General features: G+C 44.4%; 1 pseudogene; it reads right to left on the bottom strand.

Annotated features, from left to right (window-relative positions):
• Positions 1–16,411: 16,411 nt before the first annotated feature.
• LOC131764576 (heat shock factor protein 1-like) lies at positions 16,412–18,009 on the bottom strand (annotated as a pseudogene).
• Between the last annotated feature and the right edge of the window lie 1,119 nt (positions 18,010–19,128).

Genomic DNA, 19,128 nt, shown 5'->3' with positions numbered 1-19,128 from the left:
CCGCAAAAAAAAAGGTCCCTATGTTCAGAAATTATTAGGTGCAATACTTTTACCTGCCACTTTAACTACTGGTAAGATTCTGGAGCATTCTGAACTTGACTCTCTGGAAGCTAAGGGAAATCACCTTGCTGATACTTCCACAAGAAATGCTGCCCTTAAAGGGACTACCAGGGCCTTCCCTGGTGGCGCAGTGGTTGACAGTCCGCCTGCCAATGCAGGGGACACGGGTTTGTACCCCGGTCTGGGAAGATCCCACATGCCGCGGAGCGGCTGGGCCCGTGAGCCATGGCCGCTGAGCCTGCGCGTCCGGAGCCTGTGCTCCACAACGGTGAGAGGCCCGCGTACCAAAAAACAAAACAAAACAAAACAAAACAAAAACGACCACCAGCAGCCAAACTTCTGTCACAGTCCAAAGGGATATTTCTCCCAAATGATAACTTAGAAAAACTGGCTAGAGAAGCCCAAACAATTGGCCTCAGAAAAGGAAAAATAAGATTAGGAATTCAACAGTTGTTGCTTTGACTCTAAATTTCCCACTCCTCACCACTGTACATGGATTAACCCATTGGGCTACTGACAAAATGATAGCGTTCATGAATCAATATTGGTGAGGAAGCATTAACAAGGCCACAAAAAGTGCCCATTTCACTTGTCCCACTTGTCAGAAGTATAACCCAGGGAAGCCTATTCATACTTCTACACTCAAACTGCCTAATGAACCATTCAAGATCTGGCAAATGGATTTCAAACAACTTCCTCCAACTCATGGATATATGTTTTAGTCATGGTCTGTATGTTTTCTTTCTGGATCAAAGCCTTCCCTTGCAGATGAGCTACTGCCTCTATTGTGGTTAAAATCCATTTGGAAAAGATTATCCCTACCCGGGGAAACTCCTCTCAAACTTCATTAGTGATCAAGGAACCCACTATATTGGCCAGATACCTCAACAAATCTGCACTGCTTGGCCAGTTTTACAATGCTTTCACTGTGCTTACTACTCTCAATCCTCTGGTTTAGTCTAATGCACTAATGGCATCATTAAGACTTAACTGGCAAAATTTGCAGAGGTCCTTCAATTACCTTGGAGAGACCCTCCAAAAGCATTGCCATGGGTCCTTCTAAGTCTCAGATCCACCCCTTTTGTGGATGTGACTTTTTTTTTTTTTTGCAGTATGCGGGCCTCTCACTGCTGTGGCGTCTCCCGTTGCGGAGCACAGGTTCCGGACGCGCAGGCTCAGCGGCCATGGCTCACGGGCCCAGCTGCTCCGCGGCATGTGGGATCTTCCCGGACTGGGGCACGAACCTGCGTCCCCTGCATCGGCAAGCAGACTCCCAACCACTGTGCCACCAGGGAAGCCCAGATCCACCCCTTTTGGAACTCATAAACACTCACCCTTTGAGATAGTCACAGGATGCCCAATGCACTTGGCTTCTGCTTCTTTTGACTCACAACTGATAAAAGGAGAGACACTCCAATATTGCAAAAGGCCTTATTGCTTCTATTAAAAATAACTGTGCTTTGGTAGAGCAATCTTTCCACAGTGCGTACTCAGGAGAGGAAGACCTTAAGCATAACACCTTGCAACCCGGAGACATCATCTCTTGGAAAAGAAACCTCCAGGACTCTTTTCAGCCTCTCTAGAAAGGCTTTTATTGGGTGCTTCTACCAACCCTTGTGCTGCCAAACTCCAAGGAATAGACTCTTGGATTTACCTGACACACCTTAAGAAAGTACTGAACCCTGACTGTATCTGCACATCATTTGGTGACCTGAAAGTAAAGATTCCCAGAATTGAAGCAGATGACATCTGATGAGACAGTTTTCCCAAGATATCCAGACCAGGCCTGTTGAAATATTTTCCCCAAACCTTTTTGATGACATAATACTTCAGATGGGGACTTCCCTGGTGGTCCAGTGGCTAAGACTCCATGCTCCTAATGCAGAGGGCCCCGGTTCGATCCTTGGTCAGGGAACTAGATTCAACATGCCACAACTAAGAGCTCACATGCTGCATCTAAAGGTCCCACATGCCGCAAATAAAAGATCCCACATGCCACAACTAAGGCCTGACATGGCCAAATAAATAAATAAGTAAATATTTTTTTAAAAAACCCAAAACTTCAACTTCAGGACTTCCCTGGTGGCGTGGTGGTTAAGAATCCACCTGCCAATGCAAGGGACACAGGTTCAAACCCTGGTCCGGGAAGATCCCACATGCCGTGGAGCAACTAGGCCCGTGCTCCACAACTGCTGAGCCTGCACTCTAGAGCCCGCGAGCCACAACTACTGAGCCCATGTGACACAACTACTGAAGCCTGCATGCCTGGAGCCCGTGCTCTGCAACAAGAGAAGCCACAGCAATGAGAAAGAAGCCCGCGCACCTCAACGAAGAGTAGCCCCTGCTAGCTGCAACTAGAGAAAGCCTGTGTGCAGCAACGAAGACCTAATGTAGCCAAAAATAAATAAATAAAATAAATTTATATATTTAAAAAAAACTTCAGGGCTTCCCTGGTGGCGCAGTGGTTGAGAGTCCGCCTGCCGATGCAGGGGACACGGGTTCGTGCCCCGGTTTGGGAGGATCCCACATGCCGCGGAGCGGCTGGGCCCGTGGGCACATGGCGTCCAGAGCCTGTGCTCCGCAGTGGGAGAGGCCACGGCAGTGAGAGGCCCGCGTGCCGCAAACAAACAAACAAACAAACAAAAACTTCAGATGGTATCCAGTGTCTATGATCTTGATAACATATGGACTTTAGATAAAAGGTACATGAGAGTTCTCCCTGCTGCCCCTCCTTGTTGCTCAAATGTGACCTTGATAGTTTTTCAATCTGTACATTTTCTCTCTGACATAAGACACTACACCCAAGAAAGATCCTTCCTGATACTGAGGGACAAAAAGCCGTTGAAACTAGAAAACCTGTCTCTGGATCTGCAATGCTTTCAGAGAATGATCTTGATCAAAAGGGAGAAATGTAAAAAAAGTAATATCAATAAATAGAAACCTCAATTAAATACAGTCAGGAGACCAGCAGGGGGAGCTCTCACACCCTGCGACAACAGCAGAGACCAATAGGAAGAAGAAAGACTCCTCTTCTTTGCTGGCAAGGACTCCACCAGTGAAAAGCCATGGATTCTTTGTTTGCTATAGCCCTCCCAACTTCCTTTTCCTCTCTGTAAAAGAATTCTCCTTCTCTTGCCGTGTAGGGAATTGCACGTGCCTCACCAGACTGCAGATCCCGAGCTGCAACTCTCTGCTGATCCCTAATAAGCCTATCTTTGCTGGAGAAATATCTGGCAGTCTATTTACTTTAGGTCAACAGTACTAATTAGAGAGTCTCTAGACTGGAGGACATCAGAGATCAAGGGTGTCATCCTGAAACAGGAGGATTAAGTGAAAATTTAGAGTTTCCCAATGAAAGTTGAGATTCCTCGCCTTTCCCCCCACTTAGCTCACAGACCCTGGCAAGCAGACTATAACCCTGCAGACAAGAGATTGTCCAGAAAATATGACAAGGACAAAAGAAAAGACCTAAAAATACGGATGGAAGTTCCCAAGTAACAGCCCAGCTAGATCACTACAGCAGACATCACTGCCCCCACTCATATCCTCTGGGCAATCCCACTTCAGTGTACTCCTGCTGACTTCCAGCTGCCAAAATCTGAGCCTCTTTGCCTGGAGTCTCCCTCCAAAGCCAGGTAAGGCAATCTTGCCCAGGTACAAGGCAGAGGCCAGAGGTTCTAGGGAATTAATACCTTCCTCCACAGGAGCAGCTCTCAACCCATGACTGTCAGAATTTGATGTATAAATACTCCAGCTCTCTTGCCCTTGTATGCAGTAATTCTGAGGTGTGTGTTTTACACCATTTTCCCAAAGTTACTCCATAGCATTAAGCCTCAATCACAGTTAGCTTTACAGCTGTTTTCTCTTCCCTGTCTCACTTTCCTACTCCCCTACTTATGTTTCCACCAAGTACTTCCACTCGAATACATGGCTTTCGGTTCACTTTTGGGAGAACTCAAACTAAGATTATCATGTTAAAGTTGAAAAGCCCCATGCAAAGTGAACAGATCTTCTAATCAGCTTTTTAGTGTACTATTTTTTTTTTTTTTTTTTTTTGCGGTACGCGGGCCTCTCACTGTTGTGGCCTCTCCCGTTGCGGAGCACAGGCAACCACTGCGCTACCAGGGAAGCCCTAGTGCACCATTAAAAAAAAATTTTTTTTAATTGTTGGCTGCATTGTGTCTTCATTGCTGCGCATGGGCTTCCTCTAGTTGCTGCAGGCAGTGGCTTCTCTTGTTGCAGAACATGGGCTCTAGGTGCACAGGCTCCTAGTACACCCAGGCTTAGTTGCTCTGCAGCACGTGGGATCTTCCTAGCCCAAGGATCGAACCTGTGTCCCCTGCATTGGCAGGTGGAATCTTAACCACTGCACCACCAGGGAAGTCCCACCATTCTTAAATATAGGCAGACAACCAAGGATCATCCGAAGTTTAAGAAAAATCTCTAACTGGAAATACAGAGATCAAAATAAGAAAATACCTCATAGGAAAGAGAGACTAAAAAGGAGGAAGAAAACTTGCCAAAATATCTATTATTAATTTCTTCAAGAGAGTTAAGAAAAGAGGGCTTCCCTGGTAGCGCAGTGGTTGAGAGTCTGCCTGCTGATGCAGGGAACACGGGTTCGTGCCCCGGTCCGGGAGGATCCCACATGCCGCGGAGAGGCTGAGCCCGTGAGCCATGGCCGCTGAGCCTGCGCGTCTGGAGCCTGTGCTCTGCAATGGGAGAGGCCACAACAGTGAGAGGCCCGCGTACCGAAAAAAAAAAAAAAAAGAAAAGAAATTACATTCATGAAACAATAACAGAATACTATAAAAAATAATATTCAGAGAACAAAACAGAACTCTTGAAAATGAAAAATATATATATGATAGAAGTGAAAAACATAGAGATTTGAAAGATAATGTTGGTGAAATCGCCCAGAAAGTAGAGCAAAAAAAGGATTAAAAAATTTAGAGAATCAGTCCAAGAGGTCCAGTATCTGATTCTGGGAGTTATATAAAGAAGGAAAACAGCTGGAAGGATATAACCAAAGAAATAATTTAAGAAATTCCCCAGGACTGGCAGATGAGTGTCTAGAATGACAGGGTGCAGCACATTAAACAAAAATATGCCCGTTCCAGAGTTATATCATTTTGAAATTTCACCAGTGAGGAAAAAGAGACGATTCTAACAACTCCTAAAGGAAGATAAAACAGATTTTGTTTTGTTTTGTTTGGCTGCACCACGTGGCATGAGGGATCCTAGTTCCCTGAACATGGATCAAACCTGCCCCCCCTGCAGTGGAAGCACGAAGTCTCAACCACTGGACCACCAGGAAAGTCCCCTAAAAAAGGTTTGATACAAAGAATCAAGAGCAAGAATGCCATCCATTGAAAGCAAAAACACAGTGGAGCAATGCCTTCAAATTTCTTAGGAAATTTTTTTCCAATCTAAGATTCAGTACCAAACCAAACTATTAATCAGTGTATGAATAGTATAAATACATTTCCAGACATACAAAGTCTCAAAGCATTTACTTCTCGTGCACCTTTGCTCTGGAAACTTTTACAGGATGTGCTCCACCACAACCAGGAGATAAACAAAAAAGAAGAAGGCTTGATATGTATGAAACAGGAGGTCAAACACAAGGGAGGAGGAAAATTCCTAGGAGGACAGTGAAGGGAGACCCCAAACACCAGAGCTGTTCAGCAGGACTGGAGGGCAGCCATTTCCCATTGGAGCTGATCAGAGGCTTCGAGAGGGAATTTCATTCAGAAGATGTCATAGACTACTTGATGTATTTGAAGAAATTGAGAAGAAATACATACTGGAAGATATTTGGGGGTTGAATTAATGGTAAGAACATAGAAACAATACACAAAAAGGCAATTATTAGATCAAGGGAAAATGAGAGTTTATTCAGTGAGTAATGTTTGTGCAGTCATAATAGGTTAATGATGAATATCCATCTAAGCAAAATGAGCTATAATGTACTAACTCTGTATAGTGACAGATAACTAGACTTATCATGGTGATCATTTCATAATGTATAAAAATATCAAATCACTATGTTGTATGCCTGAAACTAATATAATATTATATGTCAATTATAATTAAATAAATAAATAGTTTTTTTAAATGGGCTATGTTGGACTGGAGAAATGGGCAGATGGGTGGGAGAAGGGATGTTGTTTCCCAACTATTTGAATCTTTAGACTATGTGCATGAATAACTTTGATTAAAAAATAATAAAAGTATGAAATTAATAGCAAAATAAATAGCTAAGTGAAATAAAGTTGGGACCTCTAAACAGGAGAGGAGATAAAAGTAGGGATCAGCAGTTTACTTTTTTTTAAAGCCTTTTAAAAATTTTTATTTATTTATCTATTTATTGGCTGCGTTGGGTCTTCGTTGCTGCGTGTGGGCTTTCTCTAATTGCAGCGATCGGGGGCTACTCTTCATTGTGGTGTGTGGACTTCTCCTTGCGGTGGCTTCTCTTGTTGTGGAGCATGGGCTATAGGCACGCAGGCTTCAGTAGTTGCAGCACGTGGGCTTCAGTGTTGTGGCATGTGGGCTCAGTAGTTGTGGCTCGCAGGCTCTAGAGTGCAGGCTCAGTAGTTGTGGTGCACGGGCTTAGCTGCTCCACGGCATGTGGGATCTTCCCAGACTGGGATCAAACCCGTGTCCGCTGCATTGGCAGGTGGATTCTTAACCACTGCATCACCAGGGAAGTCCCTATTTTTCTAATTTTTAAACATTTTTTATTCTCTGTTATTTTTTTTTTTTTGAAGATGTTGGGGGTAGGAGTTTATTATTAATTTATTTATTTTGGGCTGTGTTGGGTCTTCATTTCTGTGCGAGGGCCTTCTCTAGTTGTGGCAAGCGGGGGCCCCTCTTCATCGCGGTGTGTGGGCCTCTCACTATCGCGGCCTCTCTTGTTGTGGAGCACAGGCTCCAGACGCGCAGGCTCAGTAGTTGTGGCTCACGGGCCCAGTTGCTCTGCGGCATGTGGGATCCTCCCAGACCAGGGCTCGAACCCATGTCCCCTGCATTGGCAGGTGGATTCTCAACCACTGCGCCACCAGGGGAGCCCTATTCTTTGTTATTGTTCTGCATTTTTTTTTTTTTATCTGCTGTGCCTCACGGCTTGCAGGATCTTGGCTCCTAGGCTGGGAGGTCAGGCTTGAGCTCCTGTGGTGGGAGCACTGAGTCCAAACTGCTGGACTAACAGAGAACCTCAGACCCCAGGGAATATTAACTGGAGAGAGGTCTCCTGGAGGTCCTCATCTCGGCACCAAGATCTGGTTCTACCTAACTGCCTGCAAACTCCAGTCCTGGATGCCTCAGGCCAAACAACCAGTAAGACAGGAATACAGCCTCACCCATCAAAAAAAATGAGACGACTAAAAAATATGTTACAGATGATGGAGCAAGGTAAAAACCTACAAGACCAAATAAATGAAGAGGAAATAGGCAACCTACCTGAAAAAGAATTCTGAGTAATGATAGTAAAGATGATCCAAAATCTCAGAAATAGAATGGAGGCATGGATCGAGAAAATACAACAAATCTTTAACAAAGACCTAGAAGAACTAAAGAACAGTGATGAACAACACAATAACTGAAATGAAAAATACTCTAGAAGGAATCAATAGCAGAATAACTGAGGCAGAAGAACAAATAAGTGACCTCAAAGATAGAATGGTGGAAATAACTGCTGAAGAGCAGAATAAAGAAAAAAGAATGAAAAGAATTGAGGACAGTCTCAGAGACCTCTGGGACAATATTAAATGCACAAACATTCGAATTATAGGGGTCCTAGAAGAAGAGAAAGAGAAAGGGTCTGAAAAATATCTGAAGAGATTATAGTTGAAAACTCCCCTAACGTGGGAAAGGAAATAGCCACTCAAGTCCAGGAAGTGAGAGTCTCATATAGGATAAACCCTAGGAGAAACACACCAAGACACATATTAATCAAATTAACAAAAATTAAATTCAAAGAAAAAAATATCAAAAGCAGCAAGAGAAAAGCAACAAATAACATGCAAGGGAATCCCCATAAGGTTATCAGCTGATTTTTCAGGAGAAACTCTGCAGGCAGAGTGGAGTGGCAGGATATATTTAAAGTGATGAAAGGGGAAAACTTACAACCAAGATTACTCTACCCAGCAACGATCTCATTCAGATTCACCAGAGAAATCAAAAGCTTTACAGACAAGCAAAAGCTAGGAGAATTCAGCACCACCAAACCAGCCTTACATAAATGCTAGAGGAACTTCTCTAGGTGGAAAACCCAAGAGAAGAAAAAGACCCACAAAAACAAACCCAAAACAGTTAAGAAAATGGTAATAGGAATATACATACCAATAATTACCTTGAATGTAAATTGATTAAATGCTCCAAACAAAAGACACAAGCTGGCTGAATGGATACAAAAACAAGACCCGTATATATGCTGTCTACAAGAGACCCACTTCAGACCTAGGGACACATACAGACTGAAAGTGAGGGGATGGAAAAAGATATTCCATGCAAATGGAAATCAAAAGAAAGCTGGAGTAGTAATACTCATATTAGATAAAGTAGACTTTAAAGACTGTTACAAGAGATAAGGAAGGACACTACATAATGACTAAGGGATCAACCCAAGAAAAAGGTATCATAATTATAAATATTTATGCACCCAACATAGGAGCACCTCAGTACATAAGGCAAATGGTAACATCCATAAAAGGGGAAATAAACAGTAACACAGTAATAGTGGGGGATTTAACACGCCATTTACACCAATGGACAGATCATCCAGGCAGAAAATAAGCTTTAACTGACACAATAGACCAGATAGATTTAATTGATATTTATAGGACATTATATATAATTATATTATATAATATATATAATATATATTATATATATATTCTGCTGCTTTTGGGTGGAATGTCCTATAAATATCAATTATATATGTATAAAATATAATATATTATATATATTATATAATATATATAATATATATATATATAATTGATATTTATAGGACTTTCCACCCTAAAGCAGCAGAATACACTTTCTTCTCAAGTGCACACAGAACATTCTCCAAGATAGTTCATGTCTTGGGTCACAAATTAAGCCTCGGAAAATTTAAGAAAATTGAAATCGTACCAAACATCCCAGAGAAAAGGAAACCCTCTCACACTTTTGGTGGGAATGTAAAATTGATACAACCACTGTGGAGAACAGTATGGAGGTTCCTTAAAAAACTAAAAATAGAACTACCACATGACCCAGCAATCCCACTACTGGGCATATATCCTAAGAAAACCATAATTCAAAAAGACACATGTACCCCAATGTTCACTGCAGCACTGTTTACAATAGCCAGGACATGGAAGCAACCTAAGTGTCTATCAACAGATGAATGGATAAAGAAGATGTACATATACATAATAGAATATTATGCAGCCATAAAAAGTAACAAAATTGGGTAATTTGTAGAGATGTGGATGAACCTAGAGTCTGTCATACAGAGTGAAGTAAGTCAGAAAGAGAAAAACAAATATCGTATATTAATGCATATATGTGGAATCTAGAAAACTAGTACAGATGAACCTATTTCCAGGGCAAGAATAGAGATGCAGATGTAGAGAACAGACGTATGGACACAGGGGCAGAAGTGGAGGGTGGGATGAATTGGGAAATTAGGTTTGACACAAATACACTACGATGTGTAAAATAGATAGCTAGGGGGAACCTGCTGTATAGCACAGGGAGCTCAGCTTGGTGCTCTGTGATGACCTAGATGGGCAGGATGGGGGTGAGGTAGGAGGCAAGTCCAAGTGGGAGGGGTTACATGTATACATATAGCTGATTCACTTCATTGTATAACAGAAACTAACACAACATTGTAAAGCAATTATACTCCAATAAAAAAAAAGTTTTAAAAAAATCTCAAAAACAGGGACTTCCCTGGTGTCACAGTGGTTAAGAATCAGCCTGCCAATGCAGGGGACAGAGGTTTGAGTCCTGGTCCGGGAAGATCCCACATGCCGTGGAGCAACTAAGCCCGTGCGCCACAACTACTGAGTCTGTGCTCTAGAGCCTGCGACCACAGCTACTGAACCCACGTGCCACAAATGCTGAGCCCGTGCACCTACAGCCCGTGCTCCTCAACAAAAGAGGCCACTGCAATGAGAAGCCCACGCACCGCAATGAAGAGTAGCCCCTGCTTGCCGCAACTAGAGAAACACTGTGAGCAGCAACGAAGCAGCCAAATAAATAAAATAAAAATTTTTTAAAAATCTCAAAAACAAACAAAAATTCATGAAGAAGACATAATAGTCCTAAATGTTCATGCATTGAACACAGCTCCAAAATACATATAGCAAAATTTATAGAACTGAAAGTCAAAATAGATAAATCCACAGTTATAGCTAGAGGCTTCAATACTCCTGTCTCAGTAATTGATGAAACAAGTAGACAGAAAATCAGCAAAGGTAAAAAGATCTGAACACACTATCAACAGATTTGGCCTAACTGACATTTATAGAACATTCCACCCAACAACAGAAGAACAACATTCTTTCCAAGGGCACATGGAGCATTCATCAGGATAGATAATAGTCTGGACCATAAAACAAGCCTCAACAAATTTTAAATAACTGAAATCATAAAAAGTATATTCTCTGACCACAACTGAATTAAATTAGAATGATATCTGGAAAATCTCCCAAATATTTGCAGGCTAAACAACACACTTCTAAATTACCCATGGGTCAAAGAGGAAGTCACAAGGGAAACTAGAAAATATTTTGAATTGAATAAAGATGGAAACATCAAAATTTGTGGGACACAGCCAAAGTGGTGCCTAAATGGAAATTTAATCATTAAACTAGAAAACAAAAATAGTTTCAAATTATTAATCTATGTTCCATCTTAAGAAGTCAGAAAAAAGAAGAGCAAATTAAATTCAAAGTGAATAAGTAAGAAATAAGGAAGGTTAGAGCAGAAATCAATGAAATTGAGAACAGAAAAACAGAGAAAAATCAATGATACTAAAAGCAGGTTATTTGAAAAGATCATTAAAATCAATAAACCTATAGAAAGACACTAAGAAAAACTATTTAAAAAAATCTGTAGGAGCAGAAATCATATCAGTGCTTGTTAGTGGCTTCATGTTGGGGGAGGCGATTGACTACGAAGGAGCCTCAGGGAATTTTGAGGTGGATGGAAATGTCCTATATCTTGAGTGTGGTGATGTCTGCGACTGCATACATTTGTCAAAACGCATGGAACTGTACACCTAACAAGGGTGGATTTTACTGTATGTAAATTATGTCTCAATGAACCTGAAGTAAAAGAAAATACAAGAGTGCATTTTAGCACTTTATGTAGAAGGAGAATTTCATGAAATTTTTGTTTTGGATGCATGTGTTCTGGATTGCAGTAATAAAATGATTTTTATCCCATAAATTGTAGTTAAAAAAGAAAAAGCAAGTCATTGTCCGAGAACGTGCCAAGGTCTTCCTTCTCTTGTGACTTGACACTAGCCAGTCCCTCTGCCGTAAACACTGGGACAGTTCATTCTCTGACTTCAAGTCACCCCAGGGAGTCATTTCCAGGCCACTCTATCAAGAAACCCAATGCCTCCCCTCTCTATATAGCTCTAATTCTCTCTCACGCGGTTTATTTCCTTTACATCACTTACTACAATCTATAATTTTTTTTTATCTCTGTAGCAGTACATTGAGTCTGTGAGCTGGTAGGTTGTAGTTAGATAATAGCTTTATCCTTTACCCCATTGTCCCTGGTAACCTGCCCTGTGGAGCTAGGTTTTTCTCTGCCTTTGAACAATACTCAGGAAGGTCACAGAGCGAGTCTGCTTAATTTCTCTATAAAAAGTCCTCCACACTTCATTTTAAATTAAGTTTTTTACCTCGGCCAGCTATCACTGGCTTGACTTGGAAAGTTGTGCTGGGGAACAAAGACAGTGTGATTGGATTCTTCTTTGTGAATTTCTTTCCAGACTCCCGCAGCATCCCACCATACCCATCAGTGCCAGGTGCAGGGGAGGAAATGCTTTACTTAACCAGCACAGACCAGAAGTGGTTTTGGTTTTGTCTGGCTGTGATAGATGTTCAGATTGATTTTTGCTCTGTGGGATGTTTGTGGGTTTGTCTAGCCCCATGATTGCTGGCTATCTCTCATCTGCACTCTGTATTCCAAACTTCAAATTTATCTATGTGTGGAATTGACTGCAATTCTCTCCACTTCCTGTTATCTGAGCTCTTTGCAATGTGCTCTTGGCAGCTACTCCATCAAAAGGTGGAGCTTGTTGCCGCACTCCTGGAACCTGGATTGGCCTTGTGACTGGCTTTGGTCAATAAAACTAGGTGCAAGCAACCTTGTGCCAGCCAAGGCCTCAGAAAGCCCTGTACACTTCTGCTCTCAATCCCGAAACCCTGCCAGCCAACACCCTCAGGCTAGTCTTCTGGATGACAAGACCGGTGGCCCAGGCACCTCTTATCACCGCAGCAACACCCAGGCAACCTTCAGAAGCAGAGCTGTCCAACCGACCAGCTGCTGAGTGAGCTTTGCTGAGATTACAAGAATTCCATACAGGAGCCCAGCCCATGCTGCTAACCCACAGAAGGGTGAGTTAATTAAATGGTTAAGACACAAAATATTGGGATAGTGAGATACACAGTGTTAAACAACAAACTGAACAGAGAAAATCTGAAGATCTAATTGGCTTTATTCAATGATTCATGAATTGGGCAGCATCCTATCTAACAAAGAGGAGTGTGCTCAGGGAATTCTCTGGTGGTCCAGTGGTTAACACTCAGCACTTTCACTGATGTGGGCCCGGGTACGATCCCTGGTCGGGGAACTAGGATCCCACAAGCCAGGCAGCAGGACCAAAAAAATCCACCAGGACACTGGGGCTTCCCTGGTGGCGCACTGGTTAGTAACCCGCCTGCCAATGCAGGGGACATGGGTTCGATCCCTGGTCCTGGAAGATCCCACATGCCGCGGAGCAACTAAGCCCGTGCGCCACAACTACTGAGCCTGCGCTCTAGAGCCCGTGCTTTGCAGCAAGAGTAGTCACTGCAATGAGAAGCCCGCGCACTGCAATGAAGAGTAGCCCTTGCTTACCACAACTAGAGAAAGCCTGCGCACAGCAACGAAGACCCAACGTAGCCAAAAATAAATAAATAAAATAAATAAGTTTATTTAAAAACAAACAAACAAAACCCACCAAAAAATAAAGAGAACTGTGCTCTGAGGAGATGTTCAAGATGGAAAGACTTTAAAAGCAGAAGGAGGATGAGACAAGGAAGTTAAGTGAATTTTCCAGGGAAGATCCCCTTGCGTTAGGGGAAGACAGGGGGTCTTATCAAGCTGATTGCTTCACTAAGGTTGATCAGGTACTTTCAGACTAATTGGTTTAAAATTCCACTCCTGGGAGAAGTTGAAAGTACAATTAAGTTAGGTACTAAGTCTTGGTGGGGCTTAGCATAAGTGACTCCATTTGGGGCCTGTTGTTCCTTTTTAAAAACAGCAATTAGGACTTCCCTTGTGGCGCAGTGGTTAAGAATCCGTCTGCCAATGTAGGGGACACGGGTTAAAGCCCTGGTCCAGGAAGATCCCACATGCCACGGAGCAACTAAGCCCGTGTGCCACAATTCCTGAATCCGCGTGCCACAACTACCGAAGCCCATGTGCCTAGATCCCGTGCTCTGCAACAAGGGAAGTCACCGCAATGAGAAGCCTGCACCCCAACGAAGAGTAGCCCCCTCTTGCCACAACAAGAGAAAGCCTGCAGCAACGAAGACCCAACACAGCCATAAATAAATAAAACCCCCAAATAAATAAATAAATAAAAACAGCAATTAACTAACTGATACAGTCTGTTAAGAAGTTATCTGTGCCAGCTGGATTCTTGTTCAAAATTTGCATGGCATACTCTTATCCCTTTGCTTTAATTTTTTTTTTTTTTTTTTTGCAGTACGCAGGACTCTTACTGTGTGGCCTCTCCCGTTGCGGAGCATAGGCCCCGGACATGCAGGCCCAGCTGCCATGGCTCACGGGCCCAGCCGCTCCGTGGCACGTGGGATCCTCCTGGACCAGGGCACGAACCCGTAACCCCTGCATCGGCAGGCGGACTCTCAACCACTGTGCCACCAGGGAAGCCCTGATTTAATTTTTTGTGTGTCCTTATGATTCTTTTTAAAAAGCCAAATAACAGGACCAGAATTATTGTTTATTTTGGTTTTCCAAGCTAACTATCTTTTCTTGGCATAGGCTCTTTAACTCCAACTTTGTGAAATAGAGATTATTATCTACTTTATGGATAGTTAATTGAGTCAATGAAATTTAAAAGATTTGTCCAAAGTTACTTAGTTAGCAAGAGGCAGAACTGGAACATGAACCCGGCAGTCTGGCTCCAGAGTTGATGCTATTAAACACCATCTACTCTGTTCCCTGCCACACTGACAAGTATTTCCTAGGATGTGTGTAAACCAGTTTGAAAAGCATGGGTTTAAAGTAAAGTATGTGTATATTTTACCTCCAGCCTTTACTTTCCCAAAGTTATTTCTAAATAACAGGCAGCACTCCCCAACATATAAAAATCTCTTTCAAATCAATAAGAAAAATATTGACAACCAATAGAAAATGAGCAAAGACATAGATTATTTATAGGAAAGGAAATTCAAATAGTTTTTCAACCACTTGATTGAAATAGAAATACACTTAATTTCACTCCTAACTTGTAAAAGTAATTTAAAATAACACTGACACACTATGTCTTGCCCATCATGTAGACACAGATATAGAAGTTTGATAACACTCTCAGTTTTCAGGGGCCAGGGAACGAAATTAGTACTGTCCACACGTTGATGGGAGGGTACACCTGTGCAACCTCTACAGACAGCAATTTTATAATATCTACTGAAGTTAAATATTTACATATTCTTTAATCTAGTGATTCTCCTTCAAAGAATATACATCTACAGTGGACATTTTTGAGAATCTAAGGGAGCACTGTTACAAGCAAGGACTACCCCAGACACCTGCAGGTATGGTCACCCTGACTGTGAATTACATACAAGGTTATTCATTGCAGCACCATGTGTATTGGTAGAATAGTGGAAATAACTCAATTATTCATCAATAGATGAAATGTTTATATAAAAGTACCATTATCCCTACAATAGAATGTAACACAATGGTTAAAAAGGAGCAACTCTTGTAAATACTGATTTCAAGAAATGAAGTGTAAAAAAGCAAGGCAGAGAACAATGAATATGATATACTGTTTATGTATTTTTATAGAATATATGCAAATACACGCTTGTGTATGAAGACACTGTCTCTGGAAGCTAGCAGATTCAGGTTTGAGGGGCTCTGAAACTTGTACAATTCTGGTGGCCCTTTTTAAGGAAAAGAATACAAAAAGTACAAATACAAAATTAGGTACAAGGCCTGGGAAGGGGCCTAAGCAAGCAAGGCACGCTGATGCAGAAGCATAGTTGGCTTCACAGTAAATTGCCTCTATCTGGAAAGATGCAGGAGAAACCAGTAAAAGAGTTTGGCTCCTGAGAGGTGAACTGGGTGGCTGCAGGACGCGAGAAAACAAGCGATTGCTCCTTTCTCCCTTTGGGATTTTGCACGTATGTTATCTATTCAATAGGAAGAATTCCTTTGTAAATTAATTGCAGTGTCAAACCAATACAGTTCCTAAATAACCAGAACAAACAGTAATTTCTCAGAGAAAGATAGATTTCTTTCTTTAGAGACTCCCTTCATTTTCAAGACGGAAAAAGAAGATACATACCATTTTTGGTTGGTTGAGCTAAGGACAATAATGACAACTGTTGTTTTTTCAATACCAGTAGCTTCTTTCGCTCATAAGAATAAAAATCTGGGTCTTAAAATTGACCTTAAGGTTTTATTTCTCATATACTGTTGATCATCTTACAGCACCTCCTTGCTGATTTTTTACAGCATCCTGTTCTTCTTTCATAAATATTCTAAACTTATCTATGAGGAAGTTTATTATAGTTGATGTGACATTCCCCTCTTCTCTCTGCCTCTGTATTTTGTTGTTGTTGTGTGTTTGTTTTTTGCCACAGACAGAGCCCGTTGTTCATAGATCTCTGCCTGTCTTGTCCGACTGTTATCCCTCCGTCCATTCTCGTATTTATCTGTATATCTCTACGGAAGGGGAAAGGGGGTTTCTCATGTAAAAATCCAAAATATAGTTCTATGAACACTCGTGTACTAGTCAGTCCGAGTGTGGCTGTGAAGCCCCAAGCAAGCCTTGGCACACAGGGCCGGACCCTTGGTCTGGGGGACCACGCCCAGACCCGTGCCTCTAGGAGACAGTGGGGTCCCTGGCTTTGGGGAGCTCAGAGCCCATCAGCAGGGAGATGGTGGGGTCGTCGGCGTGGTCGTCTTCCTGCGAGAAGCAGGAGCCCTCCCCCAGCTCTAAGAGCACCAGCAGACTGCTGCCCCGCATGTCCATGGAGCCCGGGTCCAGCAGGAGCTGCTTCCCCAAGTCAGGGCTGCTGCTTTCTGCCTCGCGAGGCCTGGGGGTCTCGCGGGCCAGGCTGCTGTCAAGGTCAGGCAGACTCCTGTCGGGCACTGTCACTGAGGGGCCGAACAGGTCCGGCAGGGCACTGGTGTCCACGCTGAAGCCGTGGCTAGCCGGCTTGGTCTGCAGACCCAGGTTCGAGTCCATGGCGTCCAAGTGGTCCCTGAGCTCGGTCTCCTGGCTGCACTCAAACACGCAGAGAGGAGGAGGGGCAGGGAAAGAAGCGGGCGACCCCAGACATCTGTGGAGCGCAAGTCAAATTGTCCAGGCGGGTTACGCTGAGGCACTTCTGGGAGGGATGGGGGGTGGGGCCGAGGCGGACAGGGGCGAAAGGGGGCACCCCCTCCCCCACTCCGCCCCCGCGTCTGTGAAGGGTGTGGCCGAGGCAGCCGGCGCAGGTTCTCCCACAGGATGGAGTCAGTGAGGGTGGCTGGGGACAGGGGCGTATCCACCATGGTGGACGGGTGCCCGGGACCGGCATCCTCTGCCCAGGGGCTCCGAGGTGGGCTGGGGGGCTCCTCCTTGACTCGAACCAAGGGCCTATTGGACAGGGGCCTCTCGTCGTCTACGCTCCTGCCTGGAGAGGCCAAGGGGCTACTGGGGCAGCTCAGTGATGTCAGAGATGATGGGTCCCGAGCCGGCAACAGCATCTGGGGAACAGAGGCCGCGGCCGCTGTAGGCCAGGCCGGAGCCGAGTAGGGGCCCGGGCCGTGGATGTGCTCCAGGGAGTACTGGACATGGAATAGCTGTCGTACAGCATCAGGGGGATCTTTCTCTTCACCCCCAGGATCTGCTTCTGCTGCACCAGCGAGATGAGGAACTGGATGAGCTTGTTGACGACTTTCTGCTGCCGGGCGTGCTTCTGCCGCAGGCCAGCCACCTTCCGCCACAGGGCCTCGTTCTCTGGCTTCACGGTCAGCAGTTTGGGATCCATGCTCTCCTGCTTCTCCTTCATGGGCTGCATGTCGGTCAGCAGCTTGGTGACACTGTCCTGGGGAATCTTTATGTCCTCGCTCCGCAGAGTGGACACACTGGTCACTTTCCTCTTGATCAGGGGCTGCTCCTGGCCGCGCAGGAAGCACGGGTGCTGGAGCTCGGTGTCGTCCCCCTCTGGCTTGACCAGGCTGCCCTGCTCAATGCGGACCACCTTCCGGAAGCCACACACGTTGAGCTGCCCCACGAAGCTGGCCGTGCTGCTGTGCTTGGAGGACTTAGGTGGCACCTCCTTGGCAAACGGGCCCTGGTCGAGCACGTGGACGCCGCTCCTGCTTGGACTCCAGAACGTCCGTGTCTTGGTTGCTCACAAAGGTCCACAACTTGGTCAGAAAAACCTGGACGTTGCTGGGCTCCGCCGTGCCCAGGCCCGCGGGCAGATCCATCCCGGGCAAGGCGGGAGAGGCGGAGGGAGTGACCACGAGGAGAGACCACGGGCTGGCCGCCACCGCAGGCCGCCCGGATGCGAACCGTGCCAGGGCCTGTGGGCCACGTGGCCGCCGCCATCTTGCGACGGTTGAGCTCCCACCGGCGCCACCCACTGGCCTCTTTTTAACTTTTTATTTTGATTTTTTTGTTCATGTCCAAAGTCTCCCTCAAATACAGTATATGGTGGTCCTGACCTGAGCACTCCTATTTAAAAGCGAGACACCCACAAGCTGGTGGGCCACTCTGGAACCTAGGTGGGAACTAGTGGCCTTGAGTAATTGAGTGGGAATCCAGACTTTTAAATTTTTGAATCATGGGAATTCCCTGGCAGGACAGTGGTTAGGACTCTGCGCTTTCCTGCACGCAGAATGGCAAATTTTTTGAATCACATTCAAACATCAATATCTGTGGGTATTTTTTCTTGAGTGAGTCAGTTGCCTCCGGGGTGAGAGTGGATTGTCAGTCTTCTGGGAACCAAATGCGGAAAGGGGGCTGGTGGTTCACTGCTTGGGATATAGGTCTTCACTAAAGGCCCCTGTGTTCAGTATGGAGCCTGCTCTCTGCTCTCATTTGGGCTTGGTGTCCCCAAGGCCAGAATCTGTCTGGTTTGGTCTTTCCCCAGTCTTCTCCCAGCATGATGGGCTGGCCTGGGAGTTGCCTGGTTACCAACTATGGGGGGAATTAACTACAGGTATCTCAGCTTCTTCAAAAACTTTTAATCCATCCTCCCCTTGCACCTCTGCTTTCACGGGAAACTAGAGTTGTGAAATTCCTACATCTTCCCGAAGTTCTGCCTCAGGAATTGCTTCTTGTTGCCCACAGCTCCTGCTCTCACCCTTAGGTTTTGCTTTTTCAGATTGACAAGGTCAGTAATCACTCTTCTCTCAGCTCCACCAGCTTTCCAATTAAGATGTTGTCTTCTCCCGTCTGATATTGTCTCTTCCCCTGTTCTCTTTGTGCCTTTCTTATCCCATTTCAGGGAGGTTTGCAGCATGAGGTGAGAGGAACTTGAATGTCCAATTCTCAAGATTTAACCAAAAGAGCTTAAAATTACTTTCAAGTTCAAAGAAATGAAA

This window comes from Kogia breviceps, chromosome 10 (genome assembly GCF_026419965.1).
Source record: "Kogia breviceps isolate mKogBre1 chromosome 10, mKogBre1 haplotype 1, whole genome shotgun sequence".
NCBI lineage: Eukaryota > Metazoa > Chordata > Mammalia > Artiodactyla > Physeteridae > Kogia > Kogia breviceps.
This window is presented reverse-complemented; position numbering and strand designations above follow the sequence as displayed.